General features: G+C 39.9%; 1 protein-coding gene and 1 non-coding gene across 2 annotated transcripts in view; one reads left to right on the top strand and one right to left on the bottom strand.

Moving 5' to 3' along the window:
• Nucleotides 1–23082, top strand: part of beag (IC cytokine homolog beag) — a 498741-nt gene that overhangs the window by 252321 nt on the left and 223338 nt on the right. The window lies entirely within an intron of this gene.
• LOC145411071 (5S ribosomal RNA) lies at nucleotides 17199–17317 on the bottom strand. Its single transcript, XR_013899364.1, has one exon. It is a non-coding gene; the product is annotated as a 5S ribosomal RNA (ribosomal RNA).

Below are 23082 nucleotides of genomic sequence, written 5' to 3'. Positions count from 1 at the left end.
GAACACACACACATTGTGTGTACTTAGACATAGAGAATGCCTTTGACAAGGTACCTCACAAGAGACTAATGTGGAAACTAGAATATATAGTAGGACTGAAGGGGAAACTTCTGGAATGGATGAGAGACTTTTTGAAAGACAGACAAATGAGGACAGTAATAAAGGATAGGATGTCTGGATGGAGGGGAGTAACAAGTGGAGTCCCTCAAGGCTCGGTGTTGGCGCCAGTAATGTTCCTGATTTACGTAAATGATATGGTAGATGGAGTGAACGGTTATGCAAGTCTGTTTGCTGATGATATAAAGATCTTGAGGAAGGTAGAGGTTGAGGAGGATTGTAAAATACTGCAGGAGGATTTGGATAGGATACATGATTGGAGCCGGACATGGGATATGAAATTTAATGTAAAGAAATGTAAAATATTGGAAATGGGTAAAAGTACAAGGAGGCCATCACTGAATTGTTTGTTGTGTAATGAATTAATCACAAAAAGGAGAGAAGAGAAAGATTTGGTAGTGCTGGTCCAAGATAGTTTGTCACCAGAAAAGCACATTAACAAGATAGTTGGAGAGACTTATAAACTCTTGACTAACATAAGAGTAGCATTTCATTATATGGATGAGGAGATGATGAAAAAATTGATAGTGGCCATGATCCCCCCCAGGTTAGAATATGCAGCTGTAGTGTCGTCCCCACACAAAAAGAAAGTTATAAACAAGATTGTGAGAATACAAGAACAGCAACCAAGATGGTCCCCAGTCTGGCAGACCTGTCATACAGAGAGAGGCTGGAAAAGCTGGATTTGCCTTCCTTAGAGGAAAGGAGAAAGAGGGGAGACATGATTGCGGTGTTCAGGACCATGGTGGGAGTAGATAAAATTGACATAGAAGATCTGTTTGTATGGGATAAGAGAGCAATAAGAGGACACTGAATGAAATTGAAAACGTCAAACTGCTTGAAGGATATCAAGAAATATAGCTTTCCTTACAGAAGTATAGACTTATGGAATAGCCTGGACAAAGAGATCGTCCATTCTAAAAGCTTAAACGAGTTTAAAGCTAAATTTGACTTATTGAGAAACAGTGACGGAAGCCCACGAGCATAGCACATTCCATGTATATCACAATTAGGTATATTAGGTAAATACATAAATATTTGGAACGACTTAGATGAAGAGGTGGTGCATGAGAAAACTATTCATGTGTGTAAAGGTAGACTTGATAAATGTGGATTTGGAGACAGGACAACACGAGCATTGCTCAATTCCTGTATACTGCAAATAGGTAAATACACACACACACACACACACACACACACACACACACACACACACACACACACACACACACACACACACACACTGCTCCCAGGCCCAGGCCCAGCCACCGCTGGAAACCTTAAGTAGTTTCCAGGAATTTTGTTGGTCCTGTCTCCTATGGTCTTGTTTTAAGTTGAAAATACTGTAAGTAAAGATAGACTATCAAAAATGTAAAGATTTATTGGCAATAGTATACATGAATGTTTGTACTATTTTCGGTAATAGTTGTTTTTGGTACTGCAACCAACCTCAAAGATGGCTGATAATGTAAACATTGAAGGACTCGAATTTCCAGGTTTTGATAGAAACACTAATATCATGGATCTGGTTAAAACATTGATTATGAGGATTAGTGAACTTGAAAAGAAAGTGGAGAATCTAGTGTTAAAGGACGTGTCTGAGAATACAGAGATTACTATACAGAGTCTGATCCAGTCCAGTGAGATGGCGAATGAGGAAATCAGAAATTTGAAGCGTGAAAATATCAACTTGAGGAGAAAACTAGAAGAGAGTACTAATAAAACGGAGAAGGTGAGTAGTGTTTTAGAAGAGCATAAGGCAAAGTGGGCACACGTAGAAGAAGAACAGAAAGAAGTGGTCAGCTTAAGAGAAATCATCCAGGAAGAAAGGGAAATGAACAAGAAAAAAATGGAAGAAAATGTAGTGAAAATAGTGAAGAAAAAAGAGAAAACAGTGAGAGAAACTGTAGAAAGGAACAGATGCGTGGTAATATTTGGAAACAGGGAGGAGGAAGAAAAGGTTAGATCCGTGAGACTCGAGAGAGACACGAACCTTGTGAGAGGAATATTAGGCAAGATTGATCTCGAGGGAGACAAGTGGGTAAAAGAAATTGTGGAAGTAAGGAGGATAGGGCTTTATAAGAAAGGGGAAACAAAACCAATGAGAGTCAAGTTGTCATCAGAAAGTGTTGTAAATGATATACTTAAAGTGACCTGGAAATTAAGCAAAGAGGCAGGGATGGAAAATATTATAATAAGAAAAGATTTGAATGAAGAAGAAAGAGAAGTTTTAAAATCATTGAAGGAGCAAGTAAAGGAAAAAAATGATAAAAGAACAGAGGAAGAATGTAAAACTTTTTTTTGGAGAGTGATGGATATGAAAGTAAGGAAGTGGCATGTAAGGAAATAGAAGTGAAGGAAACTAAGGGGGATGGCTATGGAATATCAGAAATTGAGGAAGTGGTACCGATGGAGAGAAGCAGAGAAAAGGGTATAAAAAACATCAAAAATAATTTGAAGGTGATATATACTAATGTAGATTTTTTTTTTTTTTTATGTGAGGAAGAAGGAACCAAAGGCCATGAGCCCACAGTATGAGTTCCCTCCAAGAGAAAAACAAAATACAAGATAGAGGCAAATTCAAGATCCATTAATTTTGAGATGCCTAGATACACTGCGTTTGAAAGACTGGAGATCGTAGGCAGCAGGAAATAGAGACAGAGGGAGACAGTTCTAGAGTTGACCTGTTGCATAAATGAAGGACTGGGAGTAACGGTTAATTCTTGGATTAGAGAGTTGGAGAGAAAAGGGATGAGAGTTTGCTTCTAGACGGGTGCAATGCGCCCGTCTTAGAAGTGGAGGAATGCATGCAGATAGTTCAGAGGAGCAGTGACCATTAAAGTAGCGATAGGGAAGAGATAAAGATGCAACAGTGCGGTGAAGAGACAGTGGTTAAAGGAAGTCAGTAAGAGGATGAGAGTTAATGAGACGAAAAGCCTTTGACTCCACCGTATTGAAAAGAGCTGTATGTGGGGAGCCTCCCCACACATGAGAGTTGTACTCCACACAGGGGCGGATAAAACCCCTGTATAGAGTCAGCAATTGTGCAAGGATAAAGAAAAAATGGAGTCGGCTTAGCACACCAGTCTATTGGAAGCAGATTTTACAAGAGATGTATCGGCAAGACTTGAAATTAATGATTTCTTGAGAGAACATGAACCTGATGTCATGTGCTTTGTAGAGACTAAATTAAGAGAAGATATTGATGTTCATTTGGGAGATGATAAATACAAACTGTGGAGAAGAGACAGAAAAGAAAAAACGGGAGCAGGAGTGATGATAGCTGTGAAGAACAGCATAAATGTAGATACCATGGAAATGGGAGAAGGCAGGGCTGAAGTGATAGATATGAAATTAGAAACTGGAGAGAATGTTAAGAGCGATATGGCGGTAGTGTATGTTCCCCTTAAGACGAGAGCATGGAATGATGACGAACACCAGGAGATGTTGTCAGATATGGCTAGTTATTTACAAAAAATAATTGAGAAAAGCAACAATATAATTTTGGTGGGTGACTTTAACCATAAAGAGGCGAACTGGGAGGAATGGGACAAAGGAGGTAGCGAGGATTCGTGGGGCACTATATTATTGAATATAATAATGAATAATGTGATGACGCAGTGGGTCTAAGAAGAGGCACGGTTCCGAGGTGAGGACACACCAGCAAGGTTAGATTTACTGTTTAACAAAGAACCCGATGTAATAGAATCATTGAAATATTTCTGTCCTATAGGAAAAAGTGATCATGTGGTCATTGAGTTCCAGATGATAATAGGGAACGTCAAGCCAAGAGACGAGCTTCATAGACAGGGAAGAAACAACTTTGGGAAAGCAAATTTTACAGGATTGAGAAAATTTTTTGAAAATGCGGATTGGAGAAAATTCAGAGAAACGAGAGATACAGAGGAAGTGGGATATCTTTCTAGACCTCTATAATATGGGAGTGGAAAAATTTGTACCAAGAGTAAGAGGGAAAGAAAACTGGAAAAAGGAGTGGTTTAATAGAAGGTGTATGATAGCAAAAAAAGAGAGATAAGGCGTGGAACAGCTGGAGAAAGAGAGGTAACAACAGAACAAAGGAAGAATATAAAAGAACTAGAAATGAAGACACAAGAATACATAGAGAAGAAGAGAGGAATTTTGAAAAAGGTATAATAGACAAATGCAAGGATGAACCCAAACTGTTATATAGATTTGTTAATGGCAAACTGAAACAAAAGGAAGGAATCACCAAACTAAATGTAAAAGGAGAGGTCTATAAAGATGCAACAATGCAAGCTGAAATAATGAACAAATGTTTCCAATCAGTAATGAAAAAGAGTTTGTGCAAAGGGAGAGAGTGATTAGAAATGTACCGGTGATAAAAGATATAAAAGTGGAGGTACAGGAAGTGTATAAATTACTGGAAAGTCAAGATGTAAGGAAAGCCCCAGAACCTGATGGAATTTCTAATTGGGTACTGAAGGAATAAAGAGAACAACTGGCGGATGAAATTCACAGTTTAATCGTGTGTTCTCTGGAAGAGGGGATAGTGCCACAAGAATGGAAGAGGGCAAATGTGGTACCAGTTCATAAGGGAGGAAACAGGGATGAACCCCTGAATTATAGACCAGTGTCTCTAACCAACATGGTTGCAAAATTGTGTGAGACAATCCTGAAAGACAGATGGATAAAATATCTGTAAGAGATGAATATTTTGGCTAAATGTCGGTTTGGATTCAGAAGTGGAAGGTCATGTGTTTCGAACTTGTTGAGCTTTTACTCAAGAGCGATTTACGTGGTGCAGGAGAGAGATGGTTGGATGAATTGTGTGTACTTAGACTTAGAGAAGGCCTTTGTCAAGGTACCTCATAGTAGACTAATGTGGAAACTAGAATATATAGGAGGACTGAAGGGGAAACTCCTGGAATGGATGAGAGACCTTTTGAGAGGCAGACAAATGAGGACAGTAATAAAGGATAGGATGTCTGGATGGAGGGAATTAACAAGTGGAGTCCCTCAAGGCTCGGTGTTGGCGCCAGTAGTGTTCCTGATCTATGTAATTGATATTGTAGATGGAGTGAACAGTTATGCAAGACTGTTTGCTGATGATAGTAAAGATCTTAAGGAAGGTAGATGTTGAAGAGGATTGTAAAATACTGCAGGAGGATCTGGATAGGATACATGATTGGAGCCGAACGTGGGAAATGAAATTTAATGCAAAGAAATGTAAAATATTGGAAATGAGTAAAAGTAACAGGAGGCCATCACTGAATTATTTGTTGGGTAATGAATTAATCACAAAAATGAGAGTAGAGAAAGATTTGGGAGTGCTGGTCCAAGATAGTTTGTCACCTGAAAAACACATTAACAAAGTAGTTAGAGAGACTTATAAACTCTTGACTAACATAAGAGTAGCATTTCATTATATGGATGAGGAGATGATGAAAAAATTGATAGTGGACATGATCCGCCCCAGGTTAGAATATGCAGCAGTAGTGTGGTCCCCACATGAAAAGAAAGATATGAACAAGATTGAGAGAATACAAAGAACAGCAACCAAGATGGTCCCCAGTCTGGCAGATCTGTCATACAGAGAGAGGCTGGAAAAGCTGGATTTGCTTTCCTTAGAGGAAAGGAGAAAGAGGGGAGACATGATTGCAGTATTCAGGACCATGGTGGGAGTAGATAAAATTGACCGAGAAGTTCTGATTTTCTGGGATAAGAGAGCAACATGAGGACACGGAATGAAATTGAAAACGTCAAGCTGCTTGAAGGATATCATGAAATATAGCTTTCATTACAGAAGTATAGACTTATGGAATAGCCTGGACAAAGAGATCATCCAGTCTCAAAACTTAAACGAGTTTAAAGCTAAATTTGACTTACTGAGGAACAGCGATAGGAACCCACGAGCATAGCACATTTCGTGTATATCACAATTAGGTATATTAGGTAAATACATAAATATTTGGAACAACTTGGACGAAAAGGTGGTGCAGGAGTAAAACATTCATGTGTGTAAAAGTAGACTAGATTAAGGTGGATATGGAGAGAGGACAACACGAGCATTGCTCAGTTCTTGTATACAACAAATAGGTAAATACAAATAGGTAAATACACACACACACACACACACACACACACACACAATTTGAAGCGTGAAAATATCGAATTGAGGAGAAAACTAGAAGAGAGTACTAATAAAACAGAGAAGGTGAGTAGTGTATTAGAAGAGCATAAGGCAAAGTGGGCACATGTAGAAGAAGAACAGAAAGAAGTGGTCAGGTTAAGAGAAATCATCCAGGAAGAAAGGGAAATCCATCCATCCATCCATCAGCCAATCCTACATTGCCCCATGAGGAGCGTAGGAGCCCGGGGCTAGGTAGTTGGTCCCGACATTTAAAATGAGAGTGACCAGCCTCACTCATCCCTGAGTGGCAATACATGATCAATCAACTCCAACCACTCCTTGGATATAAACCATCACCAGTTCAATCTGATTGGAGTGCAATAATTACCCACTAAACCACCAGGCGCCAAAATTTGGTTATATGGTTACCACCCAGCGTAGTAAATGGTTTCCTATTGTACAGGAAACCATTTTTCTTGTCACTCAGTGTAGAGTCACCCACAGGCAGAAGGAAGAGAAAAGAATGAAGGAAAGAAAGACAGAAGAGGGAATGTTGAACAAGAAAAAAATGGAAGAAAATTTAGTGAAAATACTGAAGAAGAAAGAGAAAATAATGAGAGGAACTGTAGAAAGGAACAGATGTGTGGTAGTATTTGAAAACAGAGAGGAGGAAGAAAAGGTTAGATCCGTGAGACTCGAGAGAGACATGAACCTGGTGAGAGGAATATTAGGCAAGATTAATCCCGAAGGAGATCAGTGGGTAAAAGAAACTGAGGAAGTTAGGAGGATAGGGCCTTATAAGAAAGGGGAAACAAAACCAATGAGAGTCAAGTTGTCATCAGAATGTAGAGTAAATGATATAGTTAAAGTTACCTGGAAACTAAGCAAAGAGGCAGGGATGGAAAATATTATAATAAGAAAAGACTTGAATGAAGAAGTAAGAAAAGTTTTAAAATCATTGAAGGAACAAGTAAAGGAATAAAATGATAAGAGGACAGAGGAAGAATGTAATACTTTTTTTTGGACAGTCTTGGATATGAAAGTAAGGAAGTGGTATGTGAGGAAATAGAAGTGAAGGAAACTAAGGGGGATGGCAATGAAAGATCAGAAATTGAGGAAGTGGTACCGATGGAGGGAAGGAGAGAAGAGGGTATAAAAAACATCAAAAATAATTTGAAGGTGGTATATACTAATGTTGATGGTTTAATATCGGCAAGGGTTGAAATTAACGATTTCTTGAGGGAACGTGAACCTGATGTCATGTGCTTTGTAGAGACCAAATTAAGAGAAGATATTGATGTTCATTTGGGAGATGGTAAATACAAACTGTTGAGAAGAGACAGAAAAGAAAAAACGGGAGCAGGAGTGATGATAGCAGTGAAGAACAACATAAATGTAGATACTGTGGAAATGGGAGAAGGCAGGGCTGAAGTGATATATATGAAATTAGAAACTGGAGAGAATGGCAAGAGAGACACAGCGGTAGTGTATGTTCCCCCTGAGACGAAAGCATGGAATGATGACGAATACTAGGAGATGTTGTCAGATGTAGCTAGTTTTTTACGAAAAATAATCGAGAAAAGCAATAATATAATTTTGGTGGGTGACTAACTGTAAAGAGGTGAACTGGGAGGAATGGGACTCAGGAGGCAGCGAGGATTAGTGGGGCACTATAGTAGTAAATATAATAATGAATAATGTGATGACGCAATGGGTCAAAGAAGAGACACGGTTCTGAGGTGAGGACACACCAGCAAGGTTAGAGTTACTGTTTACCAAAGAACTCGATGTAATAGAATCATTGGAATATTTCTGTCCTATAGGAAAAAGTGATCATGTGGTCATTGAGTTCCAGATGATAATAGGGAACGTCAAGCCAAGAGATGAGCTTCATAGACAGGGAAGATACAACTTTGGGAAATCAAATTTTACAGGATTGAGAAAATTTTTTGAAAATGCGGGTTGGAGAAAATTCAGATAATCAAGAGAGATACAGAGGAAGTGGGATATCTTTCTAGACCTCTGTAATTTGGGAGTGGAAAAATTTGTACCAAGAGTAAGAGGGAAAGAAAACAGGAAAAAGGAGTGGTTTAATAGAAGGTGTATGATAGCAAAAAAAGAGAGAGATAAGGCTTGGAACAACTGCAGAAAGAGAGGTAACAACAGAACAAAGGAAGAATATAAAAGAACTAGAAATGAAGACACAAGAATACGTAGAGAAGAAGAAAGGAATTTTGAAAATGGTATAATAGACAAATGCAAGGATGAACCCAAACTGTTTTATAGATTTGTTAATGGCAAACTGAAACAAAAGGAAGGAATCACCAAACTGAAAGTAAAAAGAGAGGTCTATCAAGATGCAGCAATACAAGCTGAAATAATGAACAAATGATTCCAATCGGCTTTCACTTATGAAAAAGAGTTTGTGGAAGGGGAGGAAGTGATTAGAAAGGTACTGGTGATAAAAGATATAAAAGTGGAGGTACAGGAAGTGTATAAATTACTGGAAAGTCAAGATGTAAGGAAAGCCCCAGGACCTGATGGAATTTCTAATTGGGTACTGAAGGAATGGAGAGAACAACTGGCGGATAAAATTCACAGTTTAATCGTGTGTTCTCTGGAAGAGGGGAAAGTGCCACAAGAATGGAAGAGGGCAAATGTGGTACCAATTTATAAGGGAGGAAACAGGGAAGAACCCCTGAATTGTAGACCAGTGTCTCTAACCAACATGGTCGCAAAATTGTGTGAGAGAATCCTGAAAGACAGATGGATAAAGTATCCTGAAGAGATGAATATTTTGGCTGAATATCAGTTTGGATTCAGAAGTGGAAGGTCATGTGTTTCGAACTTGTTGAGCTTTTACTCAAGAGCGATTGATGTGGTACAGGAGAAAGATGGTTGGGTGGATTGTTTGTACTTAGACATAGAGAAGGCCTTCGACAAGGTACCTCATAAGAGAGTAATGTGGAAACTAGAATATATAGGAGGTTTGAAGGGAAAACTCCTGGAATAGATGAAAGACTTTTTGAGAGACAGACGAATGAGGACAGTAATAAAGGATAGGATGTTTGGATGGATGGAAGTAACAAGTGGAGTCCCTGAAGGCTCGGTGTTGGTGCCAGTAGTGTTCCTGATTTACGTAAATGATATGGTAGATGGAGTGAACAGTTATGCAAGTCTGTTTGCTGATGATGTAAAGATCTTGAGGAAGGTAGAGGTTGAGGAGGATTGTAAAATACTGCAGGAGGATCTGGATAGGATACATGATTGGAGCCAAACGTGGGAAATGAAATTTAATGCAAAGAAATGTAAAATATTGGAAATGGGTAAAAGTACCAGGAGACCATCACTGAATTATTTGTTGGGTAATAAATTAATCACAAAAATGAGAGAAGAGAAAGATTTGGGAGTGCTGGTCCAAGATAGTTTGTCACCTGAAAAACACATTAACAAAATAGTTAGAGAGATGTACAAACTCTTGACTAACATAAGAGTAGCATTTCATTATATGGATGAGGAGATGATGCAAAAACTGATAGTGGCCATAATCCACCCCAGGTTAGAATATGCAGCGGTAGCATGGTCCCCACACAAAAAGAAAGATATAAACAAGATTGAGAGAATACAAAGAACAGCAACCAAGATGGTCCCCAGTCGGGCAGATCTGTCACACAGAGAGAGGTTGGAAAAGCTGGATTTGCCTTCCTTAGAGGAAAGGAGAAAGAGGGCAGACATGATTACAGTGTTCAGGACCATGGTGGGAGTAGATAAAATTGACAAAGAAGATTTGTTTTTATGGGATAAGAGAGCAACAAGAGGACACAGAATGAAATTGAACAAATCAAGCTGCTTGAAGGATATAAAGAAATATAGCTTTCCTTACAGAAGTATAGACTTGTGGAATAGCCCGGACAAAGAGATCGTCCAGTCTAAAAACTTAAACGAGTTTAAAGTTAAATTTGACTTACTGAGAAACAGTGATGGGAACCCACAAGCATAGCACATTTCGTGTATATCACAATTAGGTATACAGAATTAGGTAAAAACATAAATATTTGGAACGACTTAGACAAAAAGGTGGTACAGGAGAAAACCATTTATGTTTGTAAAGGTAGACTAGATAAATGTGGATATGGAGACAGGACAACACAAGCATTGCTCACTTCCTGTATACTACAAATAGGTAAATACAAACAGGTAATTACACACAGGTCGGTATAATACGATTGAGGGATGGAGGGGAAACCTATGAAAGAGAAGAAGAATTGTGTGAAATAATGAACAACAAACTGCAGTCAGTCTGTGTGCTGGAAGAGGAATTTAGGGAACCTGAAATAGAACCCAGGGTGACGGGAATTGCAGAAATTACAGTGGACGTGAATTAGGTGCTGCAGCTGATGAGGGATTTGGATGTAAGAAAAGCATTGGGACCAGATGGTGTGTCTGGATGGATCCTGAAGGAATGTGCAGACCAGTTAGTGTGGCCTGTTTGTGTCATCATTAAGATCGTTGGATAATGGACAGTTACCTAAAGATTGGGAAAGAGCAAGTATTGTGCCAATCTTCAAGGGAGGAGATAGGGAAGATCCACAAAATTTTAGACCTGTATCACTTACTAGTATTGTTTGTAAAATCTGTGGGAAAATTATTAGAAAAAGATGGATAAAGTATTTAGAAGAAAATGAAGTGATAACACCAAGACAATCTGGTTTTAGGGAAAGACGATCATGTGTTACTAACGTATTAAGTTTCTACAGTAGGGTAATAGATGTCATACAATAGAGAGAGGGATGGGCAGATTGCATCTATCTTGACCTAAAGAAAGCATTTGACAGGGTGCCCTATAGGAGACTGCTGTGGAAGTTGAAGACCTTTGGAGGGGTGCATGGGAAACTATTAAAGTGGATGGAAGATTATTCGATAGGAAGGCAGATGAGAACAGTTATAAGAGATAAGGTTTCACAGTGGAGAAACGTGACTAGTGGAGTACCCCAGGGCTCTGTCTTAGCCCCAGTAATGTTTCTGATATATGTAAATGACTTACCAGAGGGTTTAAATAGTTACATGAGTATGTTCGCAGATGATGCTAAAATCATGAAACATATTAAAGGAACTGATAGTTGTAAAAAACTGCAAGAGGACTTGGACAAACTCCACAGTTGGAGCCAGACTTGGGAAATGGATTTTAATGGCCAGAAGTGTCATGCATTAGAAATGGGAATGGGTGAAAAAAGACCGCACTGGACATATAAAATGGGCAATGAGATCATTTGTAAGAGAACAGATGAGAAAGACTTGGGAGTGATTATTCAGGATGACTTGTCATCAGAAAAACATATAAACAAAAACATTGGAGGAACTTATGGTTTGCTGACCAATATGAGAGTGGCTTTTAATTATATGGATGAGGAAATGCTGAGGGAGTTGATAGTGACCATGATAAGACCAAGGCCAGAGTATGCAGCAGTGGTATGGTCACCTCATTTGAAGAAGCATATTGATAAACTAGAGAGGGTTCAACTGATGACAGCAAGGATGATACCATGTTTAAGGGAACTCACCTACAAGGAGAGACTGGAAAAACTGAAGATACCAACGCTACGTGAGAGAAGAGAAAGAGGTGACTTGATCACGATGTTTAGAAATGTAAGAGAATTGGAAAGAGTCGATAGAGAGGATCTTTTTGTGTTGGATGATGGAAGAACAAGAGGTCATGACTTCAAGTTGAGGAAAAGTAGATGTCTTAATAATCTTAAAAGGTTTAGTTTCCCAAACAGAAGCATAAGTATTTGGAATGACTTAGATGAGGAGGTGGTGCAGGCAAAAAACATTCATGTGTTTAAAACTAGATTGGATAAATGTAGATATGGAGACAGGACAACACGAGCTTAGCTCAATTCCTGTATACTACAAATAGGTAAATACACACACACACACACACACACAGGTTGTTGACAGAGACGGAGCTTTTCCTCTGGATCGTGGGGAAATAATCGCTGAATCAGCAACGAAAAGAAGACCAGCCTATTTGTGATTATGATAATGGGTGCGTGAGTGGTGGTCCCGTTGGACAGTAGTTAAAGAATTGTGGTTTTGGTCATAAAAACAACAAGATCATAGTGAAAATAGAAAGTCTCCATATCGTTGATTCATGGCAGAAAGGGAGGGTGCAATGTTTACAAGTGGCGAGAGAGAGTTTGAGGGTTTCTCTGAAGAGGACGTGGGAAATGGAAGTATTAAGTTGAACCAAACAAGAATAGCAGGTGTAGAGAAAACAGCGGAGGGGAATGTCCAGGAGATAATAAAGGTATGGGCAGTAATTAAAGAGTTACAGAAACGGACCATAGAGCAGGAAGACGAGATCAAAAGTCTGCGAAATAAACTGGAAAAAATTTGTACATGTTGTGATGAACAAGAAAGAGAAGTTACTGAATTAAAAGTGAGCAATGAATCAGCGTCAAATGAAATAAAACAGTTTAAGAGGGAGAATAAGAGGTTGGAAGAAGAAAGAGACAGGATGAAAAGCAAACTAGATTAGTATGAATCCAAATCAAGAATGCAGGACGAGCACATTAAAGAAATCAAGGAACAACATAAGGGGTGGAAGAAAATTCAGGAAGAGGGAAATGTAAATTGAAAGAGATTATACAACAACAAAGCAAGGTAAAGGTGGAGAGGGAAGTGGTTAGGGTGCTGAGAAGTAGAGAATCTTTAGTTAGGGATGTAGCAAAGAAGAAAAAATGTGTAATAATTTCAGGAGTTAAAGAAAAACGTATGACAATAAGATCAGAAAGAGAAAGAGAAGAACTGAGTAAGGTTAAAGAAATAATATCAGTAGTCATGGAGGAAAACAACGAAGCTCAAGAAGAGATTGAAGAGGTGTTTAGGTTAGGAAAGTACGAGGAAGGAGGGGCAAGGCCATTGAAGGTAAAGTTTAAGTCTCAGGCAACAGTAAACAAAATTATTAGTAGAACATGGAAATTATCAGACAAGGAAGGGTTAAAAAATGTTTGGATAAGGAGAGATGCAAATGAGGAAGAAAGAGCTAAAATAAAGGAGTTAGTAAAGGAAGCAAAGGTAAAAAACGAACAGAGAACGGAGGAAGAGAAGACAGTGTTTTATTGGAGAGTCATGGATCAGAAATTAAGGAGGTGGTACCGGCGGAGAGAAGGAGAAAAGAGGGTATAAAAAACACCAAAAATAATCAGAAGGTGGCATATACCAATGTTGATGGTTTAATATTGGCAATGCTAGAAATCAATGATTTTTTGAGGTTACATGAACCTGATGTTATGTGCTTTGTAGAGACCAAATTAAAAGAAGATATTGATGTTCATATGGGAGATGGTAAATACAAACTGTGGAGAAGAGACAGAAAAGAAAAAACGGGAGGAGGAGTGATGATAGCAGTGAAGAACAACATAAACGTAGATACCGTGGAAATGGGAGAAGGCAGGGCTGAAATGATAGATATGAAATTAGAAACTGGAGAGAACAGCAAGAGAGGTATGGCAGTAGTGTATGTTCCCCCTAAGCCATGAGTATGGAGTGATGATGAATACCAGGAAATGTTGTTAGACATGGCTAGTTATTTACAGAAAATGATTGAGAAAAGCAACAACATAATTTTAATGGGTGACTTCAGTTGTAAAGAGGTGAACTGGGAGGAATAGGACTCAGGAGGCAGTGAAGATTCATGGGGCACTACATTATTAACCCCTTAACCGCAGGGAGCAAGGGATCATACAGCAGGGCGTCACTTTTGTGACTCTTGGGAGCAAGGGATCATACAGCAGGGCGTCACTTTCATGACGCTTGGGAGCAAGGGATCATACCCCGGGGCGTCACTTTTGTGATTTTGTGTTATTTTGAATTCGCCCGGGCTTTCAAGTGATGGCTTGCATCATCTATCAGTACTGCCAATGTCCAACACTAGTCAGCACTCCTAATCTCATCTGTACTCCCATCCATTGTTGACAATTTAGCCATTTCTCCCCGTTCTTGACTCCCCTCCCTACCTCCCTTCCATTACCCTCTCCCCTCACCTGCCCGGCCGTGCTATGCTAAGTAAATCTTCCCTGGAATTTTCCACTGATTTTATCCATTGAAATAAGCTCTATGCCCTATTCTTATACCAAATAATATATACAAAAAAGAAGTAAGGTAGGTGATAGTGCCATACACCTGTAATTGGCTAATTATCACCTGACAACACCTCACGTGCACTCGTTCGCTAATTTTCGCTGTTTATTTCCCCTTGAAATATGCCGTATAATCTATTCTCGTAATAAAAATATACTAGTATATATAAGAAAGGAAGGAAGAAGCCTAAGTGATATTTACATTCACCTGGAGCTACCTAATTTATTATGTATTGTCTAGATTTCATGCCAATCATTTCATAGCGTATATATTAGCAGCTGTCACTAAGCTGACATCGGCAGCATTACACTCCCCCTAGGCAGCTAGGCCACCACACTGTATTCAGTTTACTGTCGTCTTTCAGGGTGAAACCACGTCGGATTCGCGCCTGTCCAATTCCTCTGCTTTTTAGCCCCATGCAAAGGGCCCTGTGACCTCTACCCCCTACTAAACCTCGTGTGGAAAGGGGTAAAGGGCTAAGTGACTGCTGTGGAACATCAACTGGCTAATTTGTCAATGAAAATGATAGCCAGTGACTAGATCTTTCTGGTGAATAAAACAGTGCAAGTGGAAATGTAAATAATGTGTTAACAGCAAGTGAAAGCAGTGAATGTAAATATAAGTGAACAGTGGAAAATAGTTTTATAAGTTACTGCAAGTGACAGTGCATAACACAGTGTAAATAAAATAGAAATGTAAATAAATAAAATAAAGAATGTAAATAGTAATGTAAATGAGTAGTAATATAAGAATACGAGTATATATGCTAGGAGTAATGAAAGTGAAAATTTCACTCTGTCATGTATGAATACTATGAGTTATGAAAGTGGAAGTGAAAGTGACAGATTCACTCTCAACGCTAGTATACAGGACAAGAAAGTGAATGCTACATATTTTACTGAAAGAGAAATTGAATGCCTACAGTGACAATAAACTACTGTTACTGAAGGAAACTTATGGATAAAGACTGTAGATATATATAAGTGTTATATAGTAATAGAAATATAAAGTGTGAGTGTTTTTATGAATAATAAATGACAGAACACCAGCGGCGAACGAGTGCAAGTCTGAAGGTCATACGCGCTTGTAATTTTCATTGCTTTCACAGTTTTTTTTTTTTGGAGTATGGATTCCAAACTATTTGAGAATCATAGAATAGTGTTTCTAGTGATAATATCAGGCTGTGGTAATCATATTACGGGTTGTCGGGAAGTGTAAAGTGGAGACTTCGTTACCCAATTTCAGAGATCTCCACAAGTCCTACGGTACTCGACGAAGGCTCAACAAACATCTCAGGAGAAAGCTGAAGGTATTTGTCATATGCATATTTAATTTTAATATTCTAGGACTAACAGCTGTATGCTTAAAGCTGATGTAGGACTTTTCCTAAGGGCCATATATCAAAATGGTATGCTAAAAGTTTAAGTAGGGAAAGACTTCCCTCAATATGTAGGGTTGTTCCAACATTTTTTTAAGGGAAGGAATGCTTGGCTTTCGCAAACCCTACATTTAATTATTCGTAACAAAGTAACGTTGTACCTCCAGAACGCATAGAATAATGTAAATAGTTTATGTAAAAAATATTTTAACTTGCTAAAAGTGCAATGCAAACATACACAGGAACTGAACCGTTGATTATTAAAACACGCGGGCTGTACCTTACCGAGTAGTAGGTCAAACTCGGGCCCGTCTCTGCCCTGGTGGAGACACCCACTGTCATTTTTATTTTTTTAAGAGTAGTTGACAGTAGGCGAGATCCTAAAATTGACATGTGTAAACCACTTTTATATGTTACTCATGTGATTTAACTGAATATAGAACGTTCAGTCAATGCTAAAGGTAATAATATATGTTAATATATATAACGAGAAAGGTACTGTTCTTCGCTCATAAGCCAAACTACTGTTCTTCGCTCATAGGCCAAACTATGAAGTGTCGTGCCAGCATTGGATCATCATTGCGTTTTAATCTCAGGCACCGCAAACTGTTTTTCATTTTCTTAAATCATTTTTTGTTATATTTCAGCAGCATTCTATTCATAATTCTTGGTAATCATTAAGGAGACATAGGACCACCTTATTTTGCATTTTTTCCTTGCTTTAGCCCTTCATAGAATTCTTCATGTACTCTCGAATTGTGTTTTCAAGTTAGTGTTTTTCATTTCTTTTAAATATGGTTAAAAGTGCTTTAAAAAGCAGTGTTTGTTCATGGACAGCCACTATCTTGCTGTGCATGAAGACCGATGGACGCCATCTTAGAGCGCCATATACGATCGAAATTACCCTTGCAGGCCTAATTAAACAAACCTAACTTAAACTTTCGTAACAACCCAAATTTATTTCTCCTAACGTTACCTAACCTATTTGAGACTAACCTAACCAATTTTATGCTAACCCAACCAAACTTATCCTAATCTGTGCGCGAAGACTGACAAACGCCATCTTAGAACGCTATTTTTCAGCGAAATTGCCCTTTATCAGTGCTCATTTACCCAAACCTAACATAAATTTTCATAATTCAACCCTGCCTTATTTATCCTAACTTGTTTCAAGCTAACCTAACCAGTTTTAAGGTAACCTAACCAAATTTATCCTAACCTAACCTGACCTATCTCCAGTGCTAACTATCATATTTACAACATAAGTATTGATTGAAAAGTTTACTGCTATAATAGTATATAAAGTATATGTACAAATAAGTCATCATTCATCATCATCATCCATTGCCAGACGCCATGTATCCCAAATGGGGTGGCCAAGGGCTTAGAGTTAACTGTTTTACAGGGAGGGGCACTAATCCTCCACCAACCCCACTTGACACGTAGGGATGCCAACAGCATCTGGTGTTCCCAGGCGGTCACCCATCCAAGTACTAACCAGACCCAACGTTGCTTAACTTCGCTTATCGGACGGGAAGCGGTGTACTCAACGTGGTATGGCCCTTTTCTCACTTCACTGAATTTCACTATTCACTTGCACTGCACAGTCTTTGCCTCTTACTCAGTGTCTATGGGAACCATGTATCACAGTCACTTATCATGCAAAGGGGAAGGGGGAAGGCCTGGGGACTCACAATTGTCGGCCTAGGATAGGCGGAGTCCTTGCAGGAGTCACTTTGTCCCGCAGCCACGAGACAACTGGCAGAGGCATCATCTCTCGTGGAGGGCCCAGACTGGACGTGGTGAAGGGCCCCCTCACTGTTGGGGCTGGGGACTGGAGTCTGGTCCTCAGTGCTAGGGCTAAACAGGTTATATAAATAAGTGCTGATATATAAAAAAAATGACGGAAAATTATTTTATTTTGGTGCTCATTGACATCGTCTGGACAAGAATAGTCACAGCGACTCCCACGGGAGCACTTCCGAAGTACCAACTGGTCACGCAGGGCTACCAACCACCCCCTTTCCCTTAATGTTCTCTTAGCATACCATGTAAAAATTGAGGGCTTGCTTGTACTTTCCTTAGTGTGTAAAGTAGGGACCAATGTAGGGCCTCTCCATATGTGTTTATGCATACGGCCGTAATAACTGATATTTGGCAAATATTTTTAGACAGTCTGTCAGAGCGCAAATACGCCCGCGAGACATGCAAGTCAAGCAAAAACAACCCCGTGGTTTAGGGGTTAAATATAACAATATACTGAGGTGGTTTGGCCATGTGGAGAGGATGGAGGGTGAAAAACTGACGAAGAGAGTGTATGTGAGTGAGGTGGAGGGGGGGAGACGGAGGGGGAGGCCGAGGATGAGATGGAGGGATGGGGTGGAGAGGTATATGAGAGAGGGGTGTGTAAGTTGGGAGCAGGGCAGTGAAATGGCGGGGGACAGGGCAACTTGGAGGCGATTTGTTTGTGGCCACCCCGAATGGGATTGAGGCATTTGGCAATAGATAGATAGATAAAACAATGTGATGACGGAATGGGTCAAAGAAGAGACACGGTTCCGAGGTGATGACACACCAGCAAGACTAGACTTACTGTTTACCAAAGAACCCGATGTAATAGAATCATTGGAATATCTGTGTCCTATTGGAGAAGTGATCATGTGGTCATTGAGTTCCTGATGATAACAGGGAACGTGGAGCCAAGAGATGAGCTTCATAGGCAGGGAAGATACAACTTTGGGAAAGCAGACTTTACAGGTTTAAGAAAATTTTTCGAAAATGCAGATTGGAGAAAATTCAGAAAATCAAGAGAGATACAGATGAAGTGGGATATTTTTCTAGGCTCCTATAATTCAGGAGTGGAAAAATTTGTACCAATAGTAAGGGAAAAAGAAAACATGAAAAAGGAGTGGTTTAATAGAAGGTGTATGACAGCAAAAAAAGAGAGAGACACGACGTGGAGCAATTGGAGAAAGAGAGGTAACGGCAGAACAAAGGAGGAATATAAAAGAACTGGAAATGAATACACAAGAGTACAAAGAGAGAGGAAGAATGGAATTTTGAAAAATGTATAATAGACAAATGTAAGGATGAACCCAAACTGTTTTATAGATTTGTCAATGGCAAAATGAAACAAAAGGAAGGAATCACCAAACTGAAAGTAGAAGGAGAGGTCTATAAAGATGCAGCAATGCAAGCTGAAATAATGAACAAACGTTTCCAGTCAGTTTTCACAAATGAAAAGGAGTTTGTGGAAGAGGCGGGAGTGACTAGAAATGTAGTGATAAAAGATATAAAAGTGGAAGTACAGGAATTGTATAAATTACTGGAAACTCATGATGTAAGGAAAGCCCCCGGACCAGATGGAATCTCTAATTGGGTACTGAGGGAATGCAGAAAACAACTGGCGGATAAGATTCTCAGTTTAATTGCGTGTTCTCTGGAAGAGGTGAAAGTGCCACAAGAATGGAAGAGGGCAAATGTGGTACCAATATATAAGAGAGGTAACAGGGAAGAACCCTTGAATTATAGACCAGTGTCCCTAACCAGCTTGGTTGCAAAATTGTGGGAAAGAATTCTGAAAGATAGGTGGATAAAATATCTGGAAGAGATGAATATTTTGGCTGATAGTCAGTTTGGATTTAGAAGTGGAAGGTCATGTGTTTCCAACTTGTTGAGTTTTTACTCAAGAGCGATTGACGTGCTACAGGAGAGAGATGGTTGGGTGGATTGTGTGTATTTAGATTTGGAGAAGGCCTTCGACAAGGTACTTCATAAGGGACTAATGTGAAAACTAGAGCATATAGGAGGACTGAAGGGGAACCTCCTGGAATGGATGAGAGACTTTTTGAGAGACAGACAAATGAGGACAGTAATAAAGGATAGGATATCTGAATGGAGGAAAGTAACAAATGGAGTCCCACAGGGCTCAGTGTTGGCACCAGTAATGTTCCTGATTTATGTAAATGATATGGTAGATGGAGTGAACAGTTATGCAAGTCTTTTTCCTGATGAGGCAAAGATCTTGAGGAAGGTAGAGGTTGAGGAGGATTGTAAAATGCTGCAGGAGGATCTGGATAGGATACACGATTGGAGCTGGATGTTGGAAATGAAATTTAATGCAAAGAAATGTAAAATATTGGAAATGGGTAAAAGTACCAAGAGGCCATTATTGAATTATTTGATAGGTAATGAACCAATCACAAAAGCGAGAGAAGAGAAAGCTTTGGGAGTGCTGGTCCAGGACAGATTGTCACCTGAAAAACACATTAACCCTTAAACCGCGGGCTTGTTTTGCTTTGACTTGCGGCTCCCGCGGGCATATTCGCGCTCCGACAGTCTCTCTAAAAATATTTGCCAAAAATCAGTTATTAGTCCTAGAATATTAAAATCATATATACTTATGGCACATACCTTCAGCTTTCTCCTTGGGTGTTTGTTGAGCCTTCGTCGAGTACCGTAAGACTTGTGGAGACCTCTGAAGTTGGGTAACAAAGTCTCCGCTTTACACTTCCCGACAACTCGTAATATGATTACCTATCTATCTATCTATCTATCTATAGCCCGACGCCCTAATCCCGCAAAGGGTGGCCGCAGACAAAACGCCTCCAAGTCACTCTGTCACCCACCATTTGACTCCCCTCCCCCCAACTCACCCCCCCCTCCCTCATATACCTCTCAACTCCATCCCTCCACCTCATCCTCGGTCTACCCCTCCCTCTCCCTCCCTCCACCTCACCTACATACACCTTCTTAGTCAGTCTTTCATTCTCCATTCTCTCCACATGTCCAAACCACCTCAGTGTATTTCTCCTAATCTTTTCAACCACATCCACATCTACCCCACAACGTTCCTTCACTTCTTCATTCGTCAACCTGTCCCTCCACGTCACTCCACGTCACTCCACATGCTCCTCTCAAGTAACTCATTTCCACTGCTCTCACTCTTGACTTGTTCCCCTCTTGCAAGGTCCACGCCTCGCTTCCATACGTCAGGGTAGGGATCACAATACCATCATGCAGTGACTTCTTAACTTCCATACTCACCTCCCTATTTCTCATCACTGCTTTCAGTGAACCAACAACCTTCCTTCCCTGCTGTACCCTTTCACGTACTTCATCCCCCAAAGTTCCATCCTTACTCATCACACTACCCAAGTACTTGAATGCACTCACATTCTCCATATCCTCATCATCCAACCTCACTGCACACTCTGTGACTTCATTCCTCTCAAACACCATAACTTTACTTTTGTTTACATTAACTTTCAGCTTCCTCCTCCTACACACTGTCCCAAATTCATTCACTAAACCTTGCAACTCCCATTCATCTTCAGTCAACAATACTGTATCATCAGCAAACAGCAACACCGGAAGCTTCCAAATCTCACCCTCATTCATTAGGGCCACCCCCACATCCACTGCCCTACCTTGCACCTCCTTTACAACCCCATCCATATATATATTAAACAGCCATGGAGACATCACACACCCCTGTTTCAGTCCCACATTGAGATCAAAGAACTCATTCAGCTCACCATCCACTCGCACCGTAGCCTGATATTATCACTAGAAACACTATTCTGTGATTCTCAAATAGTTTGGAATCCATACTCCAAAAAAAAAAACTGTGAAAGCAATGAAAATTACGAGGGCGTATGACCATCCCACTTCCGATCGTTCACTGCTCGTGTTGTCTATTATTCATAAAAACACTCACAGTTTATATTTCTATTACTATATAACACATATATATCTACAGTCTTTATCTATAAGTTTCCTTCAGTAATAGTAGTTTATTGTCACTGTGGGATTCAGTTTCTTAGCAGGAGCGAATCCGACATACAGTACCTTCACCTTGAAAGACGACAGTGAACTGATATTGGTGGCCTCCTGCTGCCTGGCTAGGGTGAGTGCAATACTACCAACTTCAGCCTTGTGAGACCTGCTAATATATAGCAATGAAATGATTGGCAGGAAACGAAGACAATACATAATAAATCAAGTAGTTCCAGGTGAATGTAAATATCACTTAGGCTTCTCCCTTACCTCCTTATATGTATATTTATTACGAAAATAGATTATACGGCATATTTCAAGGGGAAATAAACGGCAAAAATTAGCGAACGTACTGTTGTTTGCAGATGATACTGTGTTGCTGAGTGAAGACGAAGAGGAGCTGCAATGCTTGATGGATGAGTTTGGGAGAGTGTGTAAGAAACGGAATCTAAAGGTGAATGTAGGGAAGAGGAAAGTGATGGTCTTTGAGAGAGGTGAAGTCAGTGAATGTACAGTGAGGTTGGATGGTGAGGAATTGGAAAATGTGAGTACGTTTAAGTACAGGTACTTGGGTAGTGTGATGAGTAAGGATGTTGGTTTGGAGGGTGAAGTGCTTGAAAGGGTACAGCAGGGATGAAAGGTTGCTGTTCTTTTAAAGCAGTGATAAGAAACAGGGAAGTGAGCATGGAAGTGAAAAAGTTACTACATGACAGTATTGTGATACCAACTCTAACGTATGGAAGTGAAGCTTGGACGTTGTTGAAAGGACCAAAGTCAAGAGTGAGAGCAGTGGAAATGAGTTATTTAAGAGGAGCCTGTGGAGTCACATGGAGAGACAGGCTAACGAATGAGGATATAAAGGAGCATTGTGGTGTGGATGTGGATGTGATAGGAAGCGTTATGAGGAACACACTGAGGTGATTTGGCCATGTGGAGAGGATGGAGGGTGAAAGACTGACGAAGAAAGTGTATGAGAATGAGGTGGAGGGGGGAAGAGGGAGGGGGAGGCTGAGGATGAGATGGAGGGATGGGGTGGAGAGGTATATGAGAGAGGGGGGTGTGAGTTGGGAGCAGGGGAGTGAAATGGCAGGGGACAGGGCGACTTGGAGGCGATTTGTTTGTGGCCACCCCAAACGGGATTGAGGCGTCTGGCAATAGATAGATAGATAGATAGAGTGCACCTGAGGTGTTGTCAGGTGATAATTAGCCAATTCCAGGTGTATGGCACTATCACATACCTTATTTCTTTTTTGTATATATTATTTGGTATAAGAATAGGGCATAGGGCTTTTTTCAATGGATGAAATCAGTGGAAAATTCCAGGGAAGATTTACTTAGCGTAGAATACAGTCTGGTGGCCTGCAATAATTAGGTAGTTCCAGGTGAATGTAAATATCACTTAGGCTTCTCCCTTCCTTTCTTATATATATTTTTATTACGAAAATAGTTTATACGGCATATTTCAAGGGGAAATAAACAGCGAAAATTAGCTAACGAGTGCATGTAAGGTGTTGTCAGGTGATAATTAGCCAATTCTAGGTGTATGGCACTCTCA

This window comes from Coenobita brevimanus, chromosome 87 (assembly GCF_032717465.1).
Source record: "Coenobita brevimanus isolate Jiangsu-jjx chromosome 87, ASM3271746v2, whole genome shotgun sequence".
Lineage (NCBI taxonomy): Eukaryota > Metazoa > Arthropoda > Malacostraca > Decapoda > Coenobitidae > Coenobita > Coenobita brevimanus.
The sequence above is the reverse complement of the archived record's forward strand: the minus strand, read 5'-3'. Positions and strand labels throughout refer to the sequence as shown.